At 32.2% G+C, this 21983-nt stretch overlaps 1 protein-coding gene and 1 pseudogene across 2 annotated transcripts in view; both read left to right on the forward strand.

The window, feature by feature from the left end:
* Nucleotides 1-21983, forward strand: part of LOC114098916 (pancreatic alpha-amylase) — a 49392-nt gene that overhangs the window by 14912 nt on the left and 12497 nt on the right. Inside the window, exon 1 of one of the 2 annotated variants that reach the window (XM_071618100.1) lies at nt 17801-18056. The exons of the other annotated variant lie outside the window; for it this stretch is intronic. The gene's annotated coding sequence lies outside the window, so the exon portion shown is untranslated. Of the gene's footprint in view, nt 1-17800; nt 18057-21983 lie in introns of those variants that run through there. 2 annotated transcript variants of the gene reach the window in all.
* On the forward strand, nt 7555-8636 carry LOC114083973 (dnaJ homolog subfamily A member 1-like; annotated as a pseudogene).

Consider the following 21983-nt stretch of genomic DNA (forward strand, 5'->3'; position numbering starts at 1 on the left):
CAGGTATTTTTCAACTATTGTAGTACATCTGTATAAAGTACTGATGACTGCTATGTGAAACAATATGACTTTATCTTAAATACATCGTGCTAAGAAGCCAGAGTCAAAAAAGTTACATACTGTGACAACATTTTCATGAAATTTTGTAAAGGTAACTTGTATGACAGAGAAAATAACTGGTTGCCAAAAGTCAGATGTGAATGAGTAAGCTGAATGACTACAGAGGGTCAAGAGAATTTGGTGGCATAATAGAAACATTCTGATTGTGGTTATTGCTATTCACTGTATCTAAAACTTGTGGATCTGTATACATTGCACAAAGAATTTCACTCTATAGAAAAAATAAAACTGCATTTGATGAAAAGAAGTCCTGCCCCTTTATCACTGCTTGATATAAGTAGGATAGAACTTCTGTTAAAATTTAAGCTCTGATCCACTTTGTTATCTTTGGCATGAAATATGCTATTATTTAATATTAAACATGCTATTTTCACCTTTAAAACTATGAAAGAATTTCTTTTTTCAAGTGAATGAGTTCAAGGGTTTTTTAATTTAATTTATGATCAGTTTCAAATGTAAACAATGTCTTTAGCTTTGCTAAAGGAGATGGTATTCATTGATTTTTATTTCCATAAACCCACCAACCAATATTTAAAGTGTTTAATAGTGCATTACTCTATCTCTGTGTAGAAAGGAACATTTTACTATCTCTGGAGGCAGAATTGTAATTTAAAAACTAATTCTTGAGTTCAATAAGTTATCTCACCTTTCTGACTCTTGGCTTTCACATTTATAATTTGGGTATAATTAAACCAACCCAGCAGTATTGTTTAGGAAGCAAATACATGCCCACAGATATAAAAAGCGTCTGTTACTACTCCAGATACATATGAGGTGACCTCTATATTAAAATGTATGTATTTGTGTTTGTGACATATTTTACAAAGTACCTTCATACATAAAATCTTCATGCCATTCCTAAGAGATGGGCAGCCTTACATCCCCCTTTAGATTCAGCAAACATAAAGTTTGTCTAATACTAAGGAAAGGATTTAACAAAGAATCAAATTTCTTACTGTTGATCCAGTGCCTCAAAACAGATACGGCTTTTTTTTTTTTTTAAGAGAGAGAATTTTTTAATATTTATTTTTTAGTTTTCGGCAGTCACAACATATTTTCACGTGGTGCTGAGGGTCGAACCCAGCATTCTGCGCATGCCAGGAGAGCGCATTACCGCTTGAGCCACATCCCCAGCCCACAGATAAGGCTTTTGAGAGCACTTTGTGCCAACCTAAGCTTTGTAAGTGTTCAATATCTTTGGCCTTGCATTCCTAAATTATCCTATCTTGAAACAGAACTGACAGATCTTACCTCAGATAGAGGTGTTTTACTTTTAAAAGAGGTGAGTAGTTAAGTGATAAGAAAAACATAGAAGTAATCCTTATGAGCTTCATAATCACTGCCCTAAAATATAATTGGTAAATATAATCACAGTATAAATGGGGCAAGACTTAATTGAAACAGTGACATTAAGCTTCTTTAAGTTACTGTGAATTTATAGTATTATTGATTAAATACTGATCATTACTAGTGTAATCAGAATTTAGACATATCTCCTTTTGCTGTTAAGCAAATCTCTTAACATTGTAAAATTTTTAAATTTTGTATGTTTAATACTGATTCATTAAGAATCATGGCATAAGTTAGATTTTAATACACAAAATGTAAAGCCTACAGAGATGTATTAAAAGCATCGTGGTATATGTAACAGCAAGATTTAGATTTGTCTAGACAACTTGGATTTGTCAAGTTTTTTTAATGTGCAGGAACACTTTGACAATGTAGTGTGAATTGATTAACTTTTCTCTAAAAGCCATAACACTAGACAAGATAAATATTATGTAATCAGATGTTAGACGTTTTTACTTTTTGCTTTTAAATCTCTTTATGTAAGACAGATTTTAATTATTTTTATATTGACTATTAAGGAATTATGGCATGGATAAGATTTTAATACCCAATTCAATGAAATTTGAATAAAGGCAATAAATTGAGAAATATTATCAATACAATGCTGCCATAACATAAAAGAACAGATACAGTTTGGATCTCTTGTCTAGAACTGCTCTCCAGGTTAACCTGCAGCCCTTCTGCCTCACACAGTGAAACTGTTTTGATGTGAAGACTATAAACTTATGGTGACTATACCCATAAATGTAGCAGATGCTTTAGGAAACATTTAGAAAACAGCCTTGTTAGTGCAGTATTATGATCCCAGTTGGGGGGAGTTGTGAAACAGCCATAAATTTGATTTAGTAGGAAGATCCTGGGAATAAGAGAACCAAAGTCTGAGATAAGGTTTGCAAACATTCTCAAGAAAATTGTTGTATTCCAATAGGATTAAAAGAGATCATTAGAAAGTAAACCCAAAGCAGACTTGAATACTCCTAGAACTTTGTGTTCTCCTCCCAAATACAGATGTTCAAATAAACAAATATGACATACTAACAATTGTTAACTAGCTCCAACTGGGTCCAGATAAAGATGATGAATATGTTCTAAGAATTAAAATAAACATTGTCTGAAGAATCAAATGAAATATGATGATAATGTCTCAACACAGTAAATCTCAGCTAAGAAGTTGAAACAGTAAAAAAGAACCAAATAGAAAAATGACATCAGCAAGATGGCAAAATAGCTAAGTCCTAGGCCCTCACATGGTCCATACAGAAAATCAACAAAATACTTATGGGAGATACCTAGAAACTGGTTAAAAGGTCTGAGTCTCAAACAAGCACAAAACCAATTGCATAAAAGCTGTATAGGAAATTCAGTATTCTGTCCATTCACCAGAACCATACCACTCTTCCAATCCATGTGGGAGGCTTATTTAGGAGGAATCCTGCAACTTCCTGTTTCTCTATAGGAAGGAAAACCAGTAGAACATACAGCCAACTGAATTGGAGGAGGCTGCCTAAAGGACTTTTTTCTGTCTTGTCTGTATCCACTGAATGACAGAACAAATTACCAGGTGGAGGGTATTGAATAATTAGACTTAGAGGAAACACAGTTGAGTCTGCAAATCCTGGGGTAGACTGTAGATGGCTCACAAGGTCCATGATTTAAGGCAACATCAAGAAGAAAAGGAGAAAACTTCAAGGAGATTACATGCAAAAGCTCAGGAGGGACTCATACTCACAACTATGGTTTGAGAGACACTGTAGCCAGACTATGAAATCTCTGTGAAACTAAATTGTAAAATATGGGTGTGTCAGCTGATTAATGAAATGACAAATAAAAGAAGGAAAACAAAATGGAGAAAAGGAAATTATACAAAGAAACAGGTGATCAAGACACATTTAAAGGAACTAATTAAATTTCCATGAACCAAACACTAAAAATTGGATAAATAGACAAAGAATTAAAAATTACTGTCATAAGATGCACAATGAATTAAGAGAACTTGGTTAATAGTAAATTAAATAAAACAAAAATGATGCATGGACAAAACAAGAATACCAACAGAAGAGAGAGGAATTATGAGAGGGAGCCAAACAGATATTATGTAGCTGCAGAACACAATAAGTACTAAAACTCGAGACGGACTCAATAGCAGACCTTACCAGACAAGAAGAGACTTGAAAGGACTTACGGTATACCATTAAATGGAACAGCATTCATATTATGGAACTCCAGTGGGAAGGTATGTGACAGAAAACCTATTTAAAGAACTAATAAGTGAAAATATCCCAAATATCAGAAAAGAGATGGGCATTCAAATTCAAGAAGCTCAAAGAACTCCAAAAGTATACATATAAAGAACCTATACTGAGACACATTATAAACAAACTGTCAAAATAGAATCTTAACATCAAAATAAAATTCCCATGTAAAAGGGAGCTGTTATATTACCACTAGATTTATTTTAGCAGAAACCTCACAGGCTGGATGATAGTGGGATTATAAATTCAATGTACCCATAAGAAAAATATTGTCACACCAAGAATAATATATCTAACAAAGCTGTCTTTCAAAAATGAATGAAAAATTCAGACTCTCCTATATAAACGAGATAAGAAAGTTCATCACAACTAGTTATGCTCTACAAGAAATATTAAAGAGTCTGATAAGTTGAAATGAAAAAGAACAAATAATGCAAAATCACACAAAAATGTAAAATCCCTGGTAAAGATACACATACAGAATACAGAAGCCTTTGGTATTATAATGTAAGTGAACAAATCACTTATAAATCTGGTATAACATTCTTTAAAGCATGAAAGATGGTATAAACCAAATAGTGTTTTATATACAAATGAAATTAATTTTTATCAGTTAAAAATAGATTGTTATATCTTTACTTATTTTTATTTAGTATTTGTAGTACTGGGAATATAACCCAGGTCCTCATGACACCCCAAGCCCTTAGATTATTATAAGTGCAATGGTAACCATTGTAATATGCAAACTGGCAAATAAGAAATAAAACATGCCACTGCCAAAAAAAAAAAAAAAAATCAGTGAAACACAAAGAGAGGAAAAGAGGAACAAAAATCCTATAAGACCAAAAAAAAAAAAAAATCAGTAATTTATTGAAATGAAAATGGGTTGCATGCACCAGCAAAAATACTTAGGCTAAATGGATAAAAAATAAGATACAATGATATGTTGCCTATTAGCAACTAACTTCATATCTAAAGTTAAAAATGAGAAGGTATAAAAAGATATTTCAGTTATATTAGAACCTAAAGATAGCACAGATGACCATACTTACACAAAATAGATTTTAGGACAAAAATTGTCACAAGACAGAGAAGAACATTGTATGATGATGAAAGGATCAATTTAAACAGAAGATAAATGGTTTAATATGCACCTAATATCAGAGCACCTAAATAAATGTATTTAGCAGACATTGATAGTACTCATGGGAAATATAAGAAAAAAATAATGGCAGGAGACTTCAATATTCCATTTTCCAGCAATGGATTGAAAAACAGTATTCATGAGGAAACAGAACTTGAACAACACACTAGAAAAATCAGATCTACCAGGCCTATATAGAATAGTTCATCCAACAACAGAACATACATTCTTCTCAAGCAACAATGGTATACTCTCCCAGATAGCCACATTAGATCATGAAATCAGTCTTAACAAATTTAGGAAGATTTAAAATGTACAAAGCATCTTTTCTGACCCCATAATGGAATATAAGCAAAAAATCATATCAGAAGAGAAACAAGAAACTCCACAAATATCTGGAAATTAATGATGCATTCTTAAACGACCAATGAGTCAAAGAGGAAATGACCAGGGAAATTATAAAATATTTGGAAAGAAAACCATAACAATTTATGGGATGCAGCAAAGCAGTTCTGAGAGAGGAGTTCATAGTGGTAAACACCTGTATCAAAAAGAAGAAAGATAGCAAATCAAGAACCTAAATTTATATCTTAAAAGAAGAACAAACTAAATACAAAACCAGGAAACAAAAGGAAAATAAGAGTATGAGTAAATACTAGCAATATAAAAATCAATGAAATCAAGATTTTTTTTAATGATCAACAAAGTTGACAAGTACTTAGCTAGACTAACAAAAAAGAAGTTTTGAATGTCTAACTTAGAAATTACAAAGGAGACATTACAACTGAAGTTATAGGAATAAAAGGACTCATAACATTCCTTTGAGAATTGTATGCTGACAAATTGGTTGACCCAGAAGAAACGGAGAAATTCGTACAAAAGTATGATCTACCAAGAAGAAATCAAGAAGAAATAAAAATCTAAATACACCTATAACAAGTGAGGTTATTGAAGCAATAACAAATACCTCCCCACAAAACAAAGCCCAGGATCACAGCATTCCCTGCAGAATTTTACTGAACACTTAAAAAGGAATTAACATCATTTTTTCGCTCTAATTCTTCCAAAGAAAGGAACAGGAGGAGACACATCCAAACTCATTCTGTGAGGCCAACGTTACCCTAATACCAAAATACCCAGCACAACAAAATTATAGAACAATATATCTGGTGAATGTTGATATCTAAATCTTTAACAAAATAATAGCAAACTAAATTGAAGAGCACATTTAAAGGACCATACATTATGGCCACCGATATTTATACATGAAATTTGGAATAATTCATCATATATAAATCAATGAATGTGATATACCACATTAACAGAATGAAGAACAAAATAATATGATAATGCAGAAAAAGCATTTGATAAAATTCAACTTATTTTTATAATAAAAATACTCATCAAGAAAGGAAGAGAAAGTTTCTTGATATATTAAATTTCATATATGAAATGCCTGTAGTTAATATCATACTCAATGGGAAAGGCTGGATTTTTTTTCTAAGATTAGGAAGAAAACAAAGATGCCCCCTCTAACCACTATTTTTCAACATATAATTGGAACTTCTAGCCATATCAGTTAGACAAGAAAAAGAAATAAAAACATTCAAATTGAAAAGGGGAAGAATTTAAACAATTTCTGCTTACAGACAGCATGATCTTGTCCATAGAAAACTCTTAATGTTTTATACACATAAAACCTGTTCTTATTAGAAATAATAAGTGAATTTGGCAAAGCTGCTGGATGAAATATCAGCAAATTCAGTTGCAGCAATAACCAAACAATAAAAGAAATATAAGAAATCTATTTATTTTGACATCAAAGAGAAGAAAATACTTAGGAATAAACTTAAGCAGATGAAAAAATATACATTAAACATATTGCTAAGCAAAATGAAAGGAATACAACAAATAAATGGAAATGCATCCTGTGTTCACGAATTGGAAGATATAAAATTGTTAAAATATTCATACTACTATAATGATCTAAATTCAATTCAATCTTTATGAAAATCCCAATAACATTTATACAGAAGTAGCAAGAATGTCTCAAAATTCTGTGGAATCTCAAAGAGTCATGGACAGCCAAAACTATCTTCAAGAGGAACTAAATTAGAGGGCTTACACTGCCTGACTTTTTTTTTTAGTATTTTTAGTTGTAGATGGACACATACCTTTACTTATTTATTTACTTTTATGTGGTGCTGAGGATTGAACGCAGTGCCTCACACCTGCCAGGCAATCTACCACTCAGCCCCAACACTGCCTGATTTTAAGTATACAACACAGAAAAAAAAAATAGTTTAGGCATGTGCTACTGGATATGAAGAGAAATATACAGGCCAAAAGAACAGAACAGAAAGCACAGAAATAAACCCCTGCACATATGGCCAAGTGATTATTAACAGAAATTCCTAGACTAAACATTTGTCTTCAACAAATAGCACTTGGAAAATAGAGTAGCCACGTGCAAAAAGAATGAGTTGGACCTTACACCACACACAAAAATTAATTCGAAATGGATTAAAGACCGAATGTGAGATCTGAAACTGTTAAAATTCCAGAAGAGGGAACTTTCCAGAATGTTCAGTGAGAGGCGGAGGAGCAGCAGCTGCCTGGGCTGTACACAGTTAAGTGCTCCTTCCCACTCCTCCACAATGCCCCCAGCACGCTCATGGGCTGTAGAAAATGGTGAAAGAAACCACTTACTATGATGTTTTGGGGATCAAACCCAATGTCACCCAGGAAGAATTTTAAAAAGCTTAGAGAAAACTGGCCTTGAAGTACCACCCTGATAAGAATCCAAATGAAGGAGAAAAGTTTAAACAGATTTCTCAAGCTTATGAAGTTCTCTCTGATGCCAAGAAAAGGGAATTATATGACAAAGGAGGAGAACAGGCAATTAAGGAGGTTAGAGCAGGTGGTGGTTTTGGCTCCCCCATGGACATCTTTGATATGCTTTTTGGAGGAGGAGGAAGGATGCAGAGAGAAAGGAGAGGTAAAAATGTTGTGCACCATCTCTCAGTAACATTAGAAGACTTATATAATGATGCAACAAGAAAACTGGCTCTACAAAATAATGTGATTTGTGACAAATGTCAAGGCTGAGGTGGTAAGAAGGAGCATTAGAGTGCTGTTCCAACTGCTGAAGTACTGGAATGCAAATAATAATTCATCAGATAGGACCTGGAATGGTTCAGCAAATTCAGTCTGTGTGTGTGGAGTGCCAGGGCCATGGGGAACGAATCAGTCCTAAAGATAGATGTAAAAGCTGCAATGGAAGGAAGATAGTTCGAGAGAAGATGATCCTGGAAGTTCATATTGACAAAGGCATGAAAGATGGACAGAAGATAACATTCCATGATGAAGGAGATCAGAAGCCAGGATTGGAACCAGGAGATATTATCATTGTGTTAGATCAGATGTGTTAGATCATCACCTCTCATCCAAGTCAGATTGTCAATCATGGTGATATAAAATATGTGCTAAATGAAGGTATGCCAATTTATTGTAGACCATGTGAAAAGGGTCGCCTAATCATCGAGTTTAAGGTAAACTTTCCTAAAAATGGCTTTCTCTCTCCTAACAAACTCTCTTTGCTAGAAAAACTCCTACCTGAGAGGAAGGAATTAGAAGAGACTGATGAAACAGATCAAGTAGAACTGGCGGACTTTGATCCAAATCAGGAATGATGGCACCATTATAATGGAGAAGCATATGATGATGATGAACATCATCCCAGAGGTGGTGTTCAATGTCAAAGTTCTTAATGGGGCTAGTGAATAACACTCACTGCAGGCATATTATATGCAGTAGTGAATGCGTGAAGGAATACAATCATAATATCTCACTACTTCCTATTGTTTTAATATTCAATTATAGTAGTGTTTTAAAAGTTAAATGAAGAAGAAATGCAAATATAAAAGCTCTTACTTTGCCCTGTATGTATGATGACTTCAGTGTGCAAGAAGTTGTGTAATACCTGTAAAAACTACTTTTAAAAAAGTCCCCCTAGCATTTGTTAGGCCATACCTTATTATTGATTTCAGCTGTGTATGATGAAAAACTTAGACTGAAATACTAGGTATATGTGTTGATTTCAGTGTATGACCCTTTGTTGTTAAGCTATAAAATTAAAACTGTATATTTAACTGACAAGAAACCTTATTTTGTAAAAGATTGTTGGTCTTTCTAGTTATTTGTATTAAGTGGGACTCTTGTAATGCCTCTTCCTATGTGGTTTTACATTATCTTTCCTCGAATATTCCTGCATTGCCTCAACCTACTTGAAGGTTGTATATGTATAATGTATAATTTCACTTCTGGTATCAGTGAAAGAAATGATAACTTTCGAAAGAAGAGGTTTATACTGAAAACATCATCATTAAATTGAAATATATAACAGATATCTATGAAATGTCCCTAACATTTGCAAATTTATTAACATACTTCTAAGTCATCTTTGCCTTCAAAAGGAAATCAAGAGAAATTAGAAAAAAATGGAGATAAATAATGACCTTATAATACATCAAAATCTGATATATCTTATCAAATTACAACACTTGACCTAGTCAGTCTTTTTAGTTTTAATCATGCCATTCTCACATGTATCTTATTGTATGTGTGTGTATATGTGTATGTGTCAGTTTTAATCATGCTATTCTACTGTAAGTAGCTATTTTTTTGAGGACATTAACACCTAACAAGTCTTGTAAGAAAAGAAACGTTAAAGCCACATACTTCATGAACATAGATGCAAAATCCTTAAGAAAATAAACTTTCTAATATGGAAAATAAGATAATAGATCATTACCACATGGAACTTATTCTATCAAGGAAATTTTTAAATATTTTTTTAGTTGTTCATGGACCTTTATTTTATTTATTTATATGCAGTGCTGAGAATCAAAGCCAGTGCCTTGCACATGCTAGGCAAGCACTTTATCACTGAGCTACAACTCCAGCCCTAGGAATGATTTTTTTAATATTCAACAAACAATTAATCTCATGCCTATAATCCCAGCAACTTGAAAGGCTGAGACAGGAGGACCACAAGTTCAAAGCCAGCCTCAGCAAAAGTGAGGCAGTAAGCAACTCAGTGAGATTCTGTCTCTAATTAAAATACAAAATAGGGCTGGAGATATGGCTCAGTGGTCGAGTGCCCCTGAGTGAAATCCCTGGTAACCAAAAAAAAAAAAAAAAAAAAACAACAACAACAAAAATCAATATGATCTAATTTACTATTTTACATTAAAGGAGATGAAAAAAGTATTCAACAAAATTCTTTAAATATTCATTGCAAATGACAATTTGAGAAGAAAATAGTCTCAACTTGATAAAGGTATTTGTAAAAATTTTATAGTTAATGTCATTCTTAATGGTAAAAAAATTGAATGTTTCTATATTAGTTTAATAGGGCTAACATAAACACACACACACACACACTATGTGGCTTCAATGACAGAAATTTGTTGTTGGAAGTTAGAAAGTCTAAAGTTAATGCGACAGCACTGTTGCTTCTTTCTAATGCCAAAGTAGGAAGGATCCTTCATATGTTCTTCTCCATGACTTATAGATGACCTTCCTCTACCTATGTGGTTTTACATTATCTTTCCTCATGTATAGTATCTTTGTGCCAAGTTTACCCTTTTTACAAGGACAATAGTCATCTTTAATTAGGGACTATTCTAGTAACCTAAGTCTAACTGGATCACCTCTGTAAAGACCCTTTCTCTAAATAAGGTCACATTCTGAGGAGTCGGGCATTAGGACTCTAACCTGTGAATTTTTGAAGGATACACAACTCAACCCTATTAGTTTCCTTTTTGAGATCAAGAACAAAGTCAGGATGTAAACTATTCAATAGTTTGTTGGAAGTTCTAGCCAATGCAATAAGGCAAGAAAAGGCATAGATATAAAAGAAAGAAAAAAATGAAAATGTTTTGTTCTCAAATGCCATGATTATTTATGCAGAAAATCCTACAGCATCTCTTTTTTTCATTGATTTTATTTTTTTAAATACACGACAGCAGAATGCATTACAATTCTTATTACACATATAGAACACAATTTTTCATATCTTTGTATATAAAGTATGTTCACGCCAATTCATATCTTTATACATGTGCTTTTTTGCATTACAATTATTATTATACATATATACCACAATTTTTCATGTTTCTGTTTGTATATAAAGTAGGTTGACACCGAATTTGTGTCTTCATACATGTACTTTGGATAATGATGTCCATCACATTCCACTATTCTTGCTAATCCCCTGCATCTTAAAAATGTAATTCTTAGAACTAATGAATGAATTTATCAAAGATAGAAGATAAATTCTATATGTAGTAGCATCATTTGGAAAGTGATTTTTTAAAGAAAATACTTTATGGAAGGATATAAAACATAAAATAATGGATAACATATATGACAAATAAGACCCATACAATGAAAAGTATAAAACATTTAGGGGAGGAAGATTGTCAACCTTACTGGTTCTTAAGAAAATAAAAATTAAAGGCTAAATAAGATAATCATTTTGCAATAGAATGACAAAATTAAAACCCCAAAAAACAAAACAAAAATAAACAACAAAAAAGGCAATGTAATGTGAATGATGTGTAGCAACTGAATGTCTTAAATTACTAATGGGAGTATTTGCTATCATGTTGGCAAAGAGTTTCATAATCTTTATAAGTGTATACACTTAAAATGAATACCCACAATTTTATTTCTAGATATTAAGAAGAGATACAAAATATAATTCTCTGAAAAGTCTTTTTCTTGCTTTTTTATTGTAGCTTCATTTATGAGAGCCAAAGATAAAAACAACCCAAATGTCCATCAACATGTAAACAGATAAACAAATGATGAGAAGTTCATAAAACAGTATACATCACAGCCATATAAATGATAATACTACTACAATATAATTTTTTTAAAATAAGTGTCACATTGATTCAGCATTTAGGTAAGTTTCCCTTGTAGAACAACTGATGAAGTTCAAAGACCAAGTACCTCCCTTATAGAATTCTCACTCTGTGTGGCAGTCTGATTTCCCAGGTTCTAGGTACCAAACAATTAGGTTCAACTCCCATTACCTAAAGGTCAATAAAATTATTCAAAGGAGCTAGTCCTAACCACTCCCTACCCCTTGCTTTCCCATTCTGTCCTATAGAAACCATAATGAAAGTGCTTGCCCATATTTCCCTCTATACTTCTGCCTGATATTTTTGTGTTCCATCCTAGTACTTCCCCTGAGGAGTTTTGTATGGTATATTGTTTCTCCCTAGGATCCATGAGCATAACAAGCTCTTAAACTCCAGTTTCTTTCTCTTGATCTGTATCTGCCCTCACCATACTTCACCCAAGAAAATATATTAAAAACACTGATAAACACAAAAAACATACTTAAATTCATTTCCTATGGATGCTGTAACAAATAAACATTCTCTTAGTGGCTTAAAACACCAGGAATATATTCTGTTACAGTTAAAGATGCCAGAAGTCCAAATCAGGGAGTCAGTGAGGCAATGCTCCTTTCAGAGGCTCCAAGCAAAGTTCAATCTTATTTCTTCCAGTTTTGGGTGGCTGCTGGAATTCCATGAGTTGGGACCACATCACTCCAGTCTCTGCATCTTTAGTTTTCTGTATGTCAAATCTCTCTCTTCTTCCCTCTATTAGGATACATGTCATAGCATTTAGGTCCATTGTGAATAATCTAAGATACTCAACCCATCCCAAGATCATTAATTTAATCTCAGAAGTTCTAGAAAATAGGGCTTGATGTCCTTTTAAAATTTTTAATAGATTTTACTTTTATGGACACTTTTAGATTCATAGCAAACATGAATGTATAGTACAGAGTTTCAATATATCCTCAACTTAACCCCACAATTCCACCCCCACTAAACTGCACCAGAGTGGAACATTACTACAATTGATGAAAATACATTGACATACATTTATCACCAAAAGTTTGCATTATGGTGAATGATTGTTATTGAACATTTTATATTTTGACAAATGAACTATGATATGTATTCACTTTTAAAGTATATAGAATGGTTTCACTACTTTATAATTCATCCATATTCCACCTATTCATCCCTCTCCTACCCTTAACCTCTGGTGATCACTGATATTCTTACTTTGTTTGCACTTTTGTTTTCAAGGAATGTCATATATTTGTAATCATACAGGATGCATTTAAAAAAATTTTATTCATTTGGTATCATGCATCTACATTTCCTTTATAACTTTTCAGCTCATTTCTTCTTAGTGCTAAAAAATTATATATACACACATAAGCATACATACATCCCTCAGTTTATCCATTCACCTTCTGAAGGGCATATTGCTGCTTCCTAGTCTGGGCACTTATAAATAAAGATGTCATAGACATTGGTTTGTGGGTTTTGTGTGAGCATAAGTTTTGGCTTGTGTTGGTAGATACCAAAGTATCATGTTTTTTGGATTACATGGTGAGAGAATGTTTAGTTTCAGTTCTAACATTTTACACTGATACAAGCAAATGGTTGCTGTCAAAATTTTGGATTTTCAGCATTCTAATAAATGTGTAGTAGTTTCTTGTTTTAATTTGCAACTCTCAATGAAATATGATATCAAATATATTTTCATATGCTTAACTTACAATCAACATATCTTTTTCACAAAATATCTGTTAAAATATTTTGCCCAGTATTTAATTGGATTGTCCATTTCTCATTGCTGAGTTTCAAGGGTTCTTTGTACACTTTGGATAACAGTCCTTTATCAAATGTCATTTGCACACATTTTCTCATAGTCTGTGGCTTGTATCTTGATAACATCTTTAACAGAATGGTTCTGAATTTTAATTAAGTCCAGGTGATTAATTATTTTTTCATGAATTATGTCTTTGGTGTTGTATTTAAAAAGTGATGACCACATCCAAGCCTACCCAGATTTTCTCCTCTGTTATTTTCTAAGTATTTCATGGTTTTGCCTTTTATACTTACAGTGTGGTCCATTTTGAGTTATTTTTTGTGAAAGGGGTAAAGTCTGTCTCATTATGTTTTTTTCAATTTGGATGTCCACTTGTTCTAGCACCATTTATTGGAAAGTTTATCTTTTCCCACTGTATTTCCTTTGTTCTTTTGTCAAAGATCAGATGGCTATATTTATGTGGATCTATTTTTGAGTTCTCTATTTTGTTTCATTGAACTACTATCTTTTTTTTTTTATTATTGACTTTGGCAAAGGATCTAAGAGTTTTCTTTGGACTTTAAAAATCTCTATGGTGTTACTTTCGTTGAAAAAATAGAAACAAAGTACATAATTTCCACTATGATGAAGGGTAAAAAGAGATTTATAAAAATATTATGAAAGAAGAAAAGGGTATAAAAAGAAGAATAAATTTGATATTAAGTGGATTCAAACACAAATGTATTAATTACTTTCAGTGTAAATGGACTAAATGTTTCTGTTAAAGAAAAGCATTTTCACACATGATATTAAAAGTAGGGATAGAAAAAGAAATAAAGTTAAAAAAACAGAACAAAATAATCTATGAATAGTCTAACAAAATAAAAGCTAGTATATCTTTGTTGGTATTGAAAATATTAGCTTTAAGGCCAAGTAAGCACAAAAGATAAAAATAGTTATTCTTTAATAATAAAATATTTGACTCTGTATATTATCTATTCAAATTATAACTCACCTTATAATCCATGTTTAAAATAGATAAGGCTAAAAAATAGTAATAAATAGTAGCTCACAATTAAATTGGGAGATATTTAACATACCAACCTCAAGAGTTGTTAAAACAATAGATTTGAATAGCATTTAATTAACCTAATCAAATGGAAATATAGAGAAAATATTCTTTTGACTATTGTGTACATCTGGGCTCAGAAAGTGAGTCTTTATAAGGTCAAAATAGACCAGAATATGTTAACTGTAGTAATATCACATGTTTGCTCTTTAATTATTATAACTTCAATATTATGAAAATATTATTATTTAATTTTATTTAAAATTATTATTACAGTTGGTTTCTTACAAAGGTGCCACTTTAATAATATTATTAAAATATTATTAAAGTTGGTTCCTTACAAAGGTACCACTCAGTGGTCTCTCTACTGGTGTTGTAGTATATCATCGCATATTTATCATATACTAATCTGAAATTGTTGTTATGAAGCATCTAACTTTTGCCTTTCTATTGAATTAAAATTTTTAAATTTTTTAAAAATACCTTCATTTTATCTATTTATTTTTATGTGGTACTGAGAATCGAACCCAGGACCTTGGATGTGCTAGGTGAGCATCTTACTGTTGAGCCACAACCCCAGCCCAAAATTATTTTTTATTTTAATTTGTACTTCCCACATTATCAGAAAAATTGGGCCTCTTTTATACATTTGGCAACTTGGGTTTTCACTTAAGATTCCTTATTCCTTTTTCTGCCATTTTTGTTTTTAGATTTGTCTTCTTCCTATTGAGAATCTGGAATTCTTGTATTCTTGTTATTTCTTGTTATATATTGCAGATATATTCTTCACCTCTTCATCACTTGTTTTTGAATAATTTTTGTAGTGTAAATTTAAGTAATCTTGAATTTTGGTAATAAATAGGGAGTGCCGTAATAAATAAGTATGCTGGCATTATTATTTGGTTTAGCTATTTACCATGCAAAAAGGTTTTATTACTCTTTAAATTGTTTTTTGTTATACTATATGTCACTTGTATCATTCTTAAATCACATCAATAAAATAAAATTTTAATTAGATAAGTGGTTCTATGTGACCAAAAAGTACAAATTATGAAAGTAAATTTAAAAATAAACAAGTAGGACAACAATATATTAATTTTATATTGAAGAATTTTTTATATAATTCTCAGAAATTTCACTGGTTACGTAAAAATGAAAGTCTGGAAAATACTGAAGTAATTATTTCAATAGTGTCTTTGATTGTTAACATTTTCTGATTCTATGATTTATTCTTTCCTTAAATTTTCATATCCCATGAAAAAAGAAATGTATAGAATATTTTATGAATTAAAAAGCTTACAGGAATCTAGTGGATGTATCAGTCAAAAGGCTATGCTGTAGTAAGAAAAACTCAAAATTTTTCAGTGGCTTCAAATACTAAGTTTGTTTTTCGTTTTCATCTAAGATCAGCAAGGGAATTCTTATTAGTCCCTTTGCAATGGCAACAAAATTTTTATTTTGACATATATTTTAACAATTTAGGAGGCCCCTAAGTAAACATTATTTTTTTTCTTGCATTTCATTGCAAAAGCAAATTACCTGGACTTCCTCAAATTCAAACAGGTGTATATTTCACCTGCAGGGAGACACACCAACTATTGTGAACAATTGTCCATCTGTCTGTGACTGTGAAGTTATAGTTGAAAACTACCAGAAAGAAATAATTCCATTTGAGTTAACACTTGAAAAGCAAGAAATGTATGAAGAACCCTTACCACTTCCACAGTCTTCTAAAAATATTATTAACTAAACAGAACTCTATATATTCCAAAATACGTTCACCAACGATACTTTGTCTGATTTTCATAACAAGCGAGACTATAGGAAGAGCTCACTGAAGAGTTAGACTACTTTGTCTTGAATTTCAGTCCAATATTTTCTACAATTTGACAATGAACAAATCATGTGGCCTGCTTTTTTTAATGTCTCTGTTTTCTCATTTCAAAAATAGTGATAATCCCATTTGACAGGGTTATCCCATTCCTCAATATATGTCCAAAGGAGTCAATATTAGCATATTACAGTGACACAGCCACATCAATGTCTATAGCAGCTCAATTCACAATTGTTAAGCTATGGAGCCAACCTAGATGCCCTTCAACAGATGAATGGATAAAGAAAATGTGGCATATATACATAATGGAGTATGACTCAATCATAAAGAGAATGACTTTATGTCATTTGCCAATAAATAGATGGAGCTAGAAACTATCATGCTAAGTGAAATAAGCCAATCCCCCCAAAATAAAGGTTAAATGTTTTCCCTGATATATGGAAGCTAACCCACAATAAGGGGTTGGAGTAGAAGTTCAGTGAATGAAGGGAAATGAAGGGAAGAGAGGGTAATAGGAAAAGGAAAGACAGTGGAGTGAATATGATATAACTTTCCTTTACATATATGAATATACCACAGTGAATCTCACCATGATACATATTGACAAGAAATTAATTAAAAAATAATTATGGGTAACCGGCAGATCAATCAGTAGAGGCAGCGGGTGGGAAGAGGGTAAGGGAAAAAGAGGTACTGGAGTATGAATTAGGATAAGTTATATTCTGTAATTGTATAATTATGTTAAAATGTATTCTACTGGTTACTTAAAAATGTAACTAAAAAGAACCAATATAAAACTTTATTAAAAATAGTGATAATCATAATTCAATCCTTCAGGGCCATAGCGGGGTGTGGGGGTAGGTCAAACTGATAAAGCATGGAATTAGAAAGCAACACTCAATACATATTGTTAATATCCTTAGAGGATTCTGTTCTTTCATCAAATTCATTAAAATACTACCACCCTCATTTCCAAAGTGAAGACTTTAATGAAATCTGTAGATACCAATTGATTATCCAAGGTTCACATCATAGATGGCAGAACTTACACTTAAAACTAGGTTTCTTTTGTAGTCACTTTATTTACATTCTAGTCTCACTTATTTTATTTAGCTAATTTGACCCAATTAGATGATGATACAATCTTTATGGTTAATTTAGCAAAGTTTTTTTCTATGTATATTAGTTTAAGTGATTCAGGGAAAAAAGAAAAAAGATTAGTTGAGAGTGGAAGAGGATATTGTAGAAAAAGAAAGTGAAACAACTGTGTAGGTATGGTGTAATCAGAAAAGGTTGCAGAACAGCAAATTTAGCAGAGGAAAGACAGTGGTTGGCTCAGGAAGCAAGGGTGAGGCCAATGCGGTGTCATTATGGAGATTGGATTACTGCTTATACAATTTAGATTTGAAGAATTGGAACAGGGCTGTAGGATTGCATTTTGAAAAGAAGAGGTTTTGTAAAATTTATAAAATTCCAGCATTTCATTCTTTTCTGCTGATCAGAAAAAAAAAAAAAAAGCAAAACTGAGATTTTCGTCATTTCTCAATTGAAAAACACTTAACTGTGGTTTTGAGATATTGCTGATTTTAAGTTGACCTGGTAAGTGGGTTTTAATATTTTCTTGAGTTTAATATAAGTCCCCTCTCCCCTTCATCCACCCTTTTTGTCTTGAAATAGGTGGTTTCTGTCATATGGTTTGATACAGTTCAGAGCTTCACAGTCTATTTTAGGTTTGCTGACAGCTCATGTTTCAGTGTCTAACAGAACAAACTGTACTATTTATGTTGGAAATGTGACTGAGTGCTGGCTCAAAACATTTCTCTAATTTCAGAGATCTGGTAGGCAAACTTCATTATCTTTGCCTTCTTTATCTAACCTTCACGTGGGGCTTATCCTAAGCTTAGGTTTATTTTCTTTTTCCTTACTTCTGGTGGGGACTGCTGATGGGTGAAGGTTTCCTGTTTTGAGAAAATCTTACATAATACAATGTAAAATTCAAAGGAATTATGGCTTCTTTTCAATAAGAACAACTATGCACTTGATCAAGTTTTATAGTTAATAAAACTAACTAAAGCTTTAGTATATAAAAAACTGGAAAAAAAAATAGAAAAAAAATCAAGTTTGCAATACTTGTAGGTAGATATATGTGATAACATACCTTGCATAGATGTGACATTAAAAGTATGTCCTTTTTACAGCCTATAGAAGAATGAGAAATAAATATCTATTGGTTATAAATTATAAAGTAAATAAAAGTATTTCTATTGAATATTTTAATGATACTTCTATTAAATTTTTTACTACAAAATACATAAATATGAGGTCTCTGGCTAATAACTGTAAATGACAAGAGTATGTAATTCGTCTCTTCAATTCCTTTGGATATTAAAAACCCCAGTAGCATTTAACACAGTTTCGAGACTACTTACAATAGGTAGAAAGAATTTTGTGAATAATTGATATTTGTATAAATAGACAGGAAGTTATAGAAATCTACAGGTTTCTTCGAAGTTATTACTCTTTGTTTAACATTTTAATAGAACTCCATCAATTTATGTAATTCTGGCTTTGGCATGACTCAAGTAGGGTTTAAGCTAAATGGGTTAAGTGAAATCCCGAATTTTTGCTGGAGTCTTACCGTTATATTGACATTTATATTGCAGGCATTAAATAAAATAACAATGTCTCATATAATATCTATTGGAAAAATATTTTAGAGATAACTCTGCACTGGATAATTTTCAGTTAGAATTTTCTTCATATCTGTGGATATGATTTTTTTACAATTATTCATTTATATATTATTATTTTAATAGTACATATTTATGAGGTGTGGTATAATAATTTGACTCATGTATACAAGGTGCAATGATCAAATCAGGGTAGTTAGCATTTCCAACTGTTTAAAATTTTAAAAATATTTTATTAATACATAATAAATATATATATTAATGGGGTGTTTATATTTCACAATAACCTAATAAATATGTTATGAATAACTAGAAGAGATAACTTGAAAGTTTTAAACATAAAACAATGATAAGAAGATGGACACATTAAATATCCTGTTTTGATCAGTGCATATCATATATATATGAATCAAAAGTATCACAGTATATCCCATAAACATTGGGTATGTATATTGACTATAAATATTGACCTGAAAGATTGTTGATTTACTGTTAGGATATTATTAGATGCCCTGTTTTATGTATTTTATGTGTATGAATTCCTAGCCTTATTTCATATTTTTAAGGAATTTCCAAGTTATCTCATTTGCTACTATGTATAGTAACAGGAGAGCTTTCGAATAGAGAGAAATTTCCTCTTTGTTGAGCAATGCAAAAAATAAACATACATAATTAACAGAATTATTATTACTAACTTTGATAGGTTTTCTGAGGAAAATTCTTACAGGATAGCTATTCTAGGAAAATAGACACAACAAATATTGCAAATCCATATATATTTTTTTTAATTCCAAAGATATCCTGGATTTGATTGCAGATTTAATTTCACATGGTAGCAACATATTTAGTTATATGAAGCCTTCTCCTGTGGGGTTTAGAGCTCTAATTATTGCTTGTTTGAGGGGAAAATTAAGATTAAATGGGTCATAACTGCTTCCAGGTTGATGAAGGACCTGGAGCCCTCAAAAACAGGATAGCAATTCTCTTAAGATTGAGTGTCCTCTGCAATGTCCAAGGAGGCTAAGCTCTGTTACTTTGGATACCAGTGGTCAGAAATGCTCATGTCTCAATATTTCTCTAACACTGACTTACCCCAGGATGCTGTGGTATGCAGCACCTTCACTGGTCACCAAGCCCCATTTTGGTTTCAAGGCTCCATTGAACTAATGAGAGGGTTATCAGTGTTTTGCTCCTGGGGATGCTCTGGCTGCATGTTTGAATCTTTGCTTTGCCGTGGACCATTCATCCTTGGTTGTAGCCCTCACTGTTCACAGTCATTGGAGCCTTGGATAAGTTGTTACTATGTTCATGAAAGCTGTTACCATGCTGTGGAAGCTCTGACATTTTTAATACCTTAAGAACCAATCGTATGCCTCCTTGCCTCTACTGTCATGCCATTCATCTCACAATAAGGAAGAAATAAGAGATCAGTCCATTTGTAGACAAACTTTCTCCCAATCACATGGTTATTTTAGAATTAATTGTTGAGAGAAATTCGAGAGGAAATGTATTCAAGTAATCATAAGACTGAGTTTTATATTATGATGAGATGATGGGGTTGTCTCCTAATTCATAAGGCTCACAGTATTACTAAACTTTAGATATGCGCTTTTGCCTTTTGATTTATCAATATTTTAAAGATAATTTAGCTTTGTTATTGTCAATACATGATCATACTTCTGCATTTGACTTGGGAATAATAGACAAAGGGAAAAACTTCATTCACGACTAAAGACCCCAGAAAATAGACACTGTTTAATTAAAAACTAGGAACTTCCCTCTGTTCCATTGATACCAGCTGGTGATGGTCACCTATCCCCTGGAAAACTTTAAAATTAGGAGAGGCTGAAATCTCAGTTTACAGATTTCTGAATCCTAGGAAGGAAAGTCAGGGAAGAGCTCTCCCTTTTTGGTATATCAGAGTATTACAGATTCCAACAGACTTTATCCTCAACTGTGCTTTACTTGTCCTGAAATAATCTTCCCATGGATATAAAATTATAAATAATAAATAATTTTCCACTGTGGAAATTGATAATGACCACATGTATTTTATGAAAAGAAAATTACCAAAAAAATGTTGAAGAGAATATATTGTGCTCTTTAAAAAAGAATAAGTGAGAAAAATATATGACAATGTATTTGACCAGTAATAGAAGTTTATATTCGTATATCTCCACCTATCTTGGGTTGCTAATAAAATTCCCCAATAATATCCTTAAGTTTTCCCTTACTTTAATAATATCTTACCTGCACTGTGAATATCACTGATCTGTTGCTAAAAGGATGGCTCAAAATTAACTGATTAGGCAATGATGAAAGTATTTTTCAAAATCAACACAGGTTTGCCAGAAATCCTAAAGAAGGAAAGGTATTGTATCCTTCTTTTCAAGGATTTCTGACTGCCCCCCACCCAGGGTCTGTCTCTCTTGAGGTAATCTTTTGCTACTTTTATTTGCTCTCTTATCTCATTGTTGGAGTGATCAGTCTTTGCCTCTGTTTGCTCATTTAGGCCATTCTTTAATTCACAGGTTATTTTAATTATGAACCTTCTGAAATCCTTTTCTGACATTTCATCAAATTTGCTCTCCATTGGTTCTGTTATTAGTGTCCTGGTTTGTTTGGGGCACTTTCCTCCCTTGTTTTTTCATGTTGTCTATGTGTCTTCCTTTCTTGCAGTGTGAATCTGAGATATTACAGTTTCTTCCCTATATTCTTGTAGTACCCATGCAGATTGTCTATACCTCACCTTAATGTTGGGCTTCCAGACCCTGCTGGTGTCCCTCACTGAGTGCTACTGCTTCCTGGGTCTGAGTCCTGCTTCAGTGGATCTGGG

The sequence above is a fragment of the Marmota flaviventris genome, chromosome 10 (genome assembly GCF_047511675.1).
Source record: "Marmota flaviventris isolate mMarFla1 chromosome 10, mMarFla1.hap1, whole genome shotgun sequence".
NCBI lineage: Eukaryota > Metazoa > Chordata > Mammalia > Rodentia > Sciuridae > Marmota > Marmota flaviventris.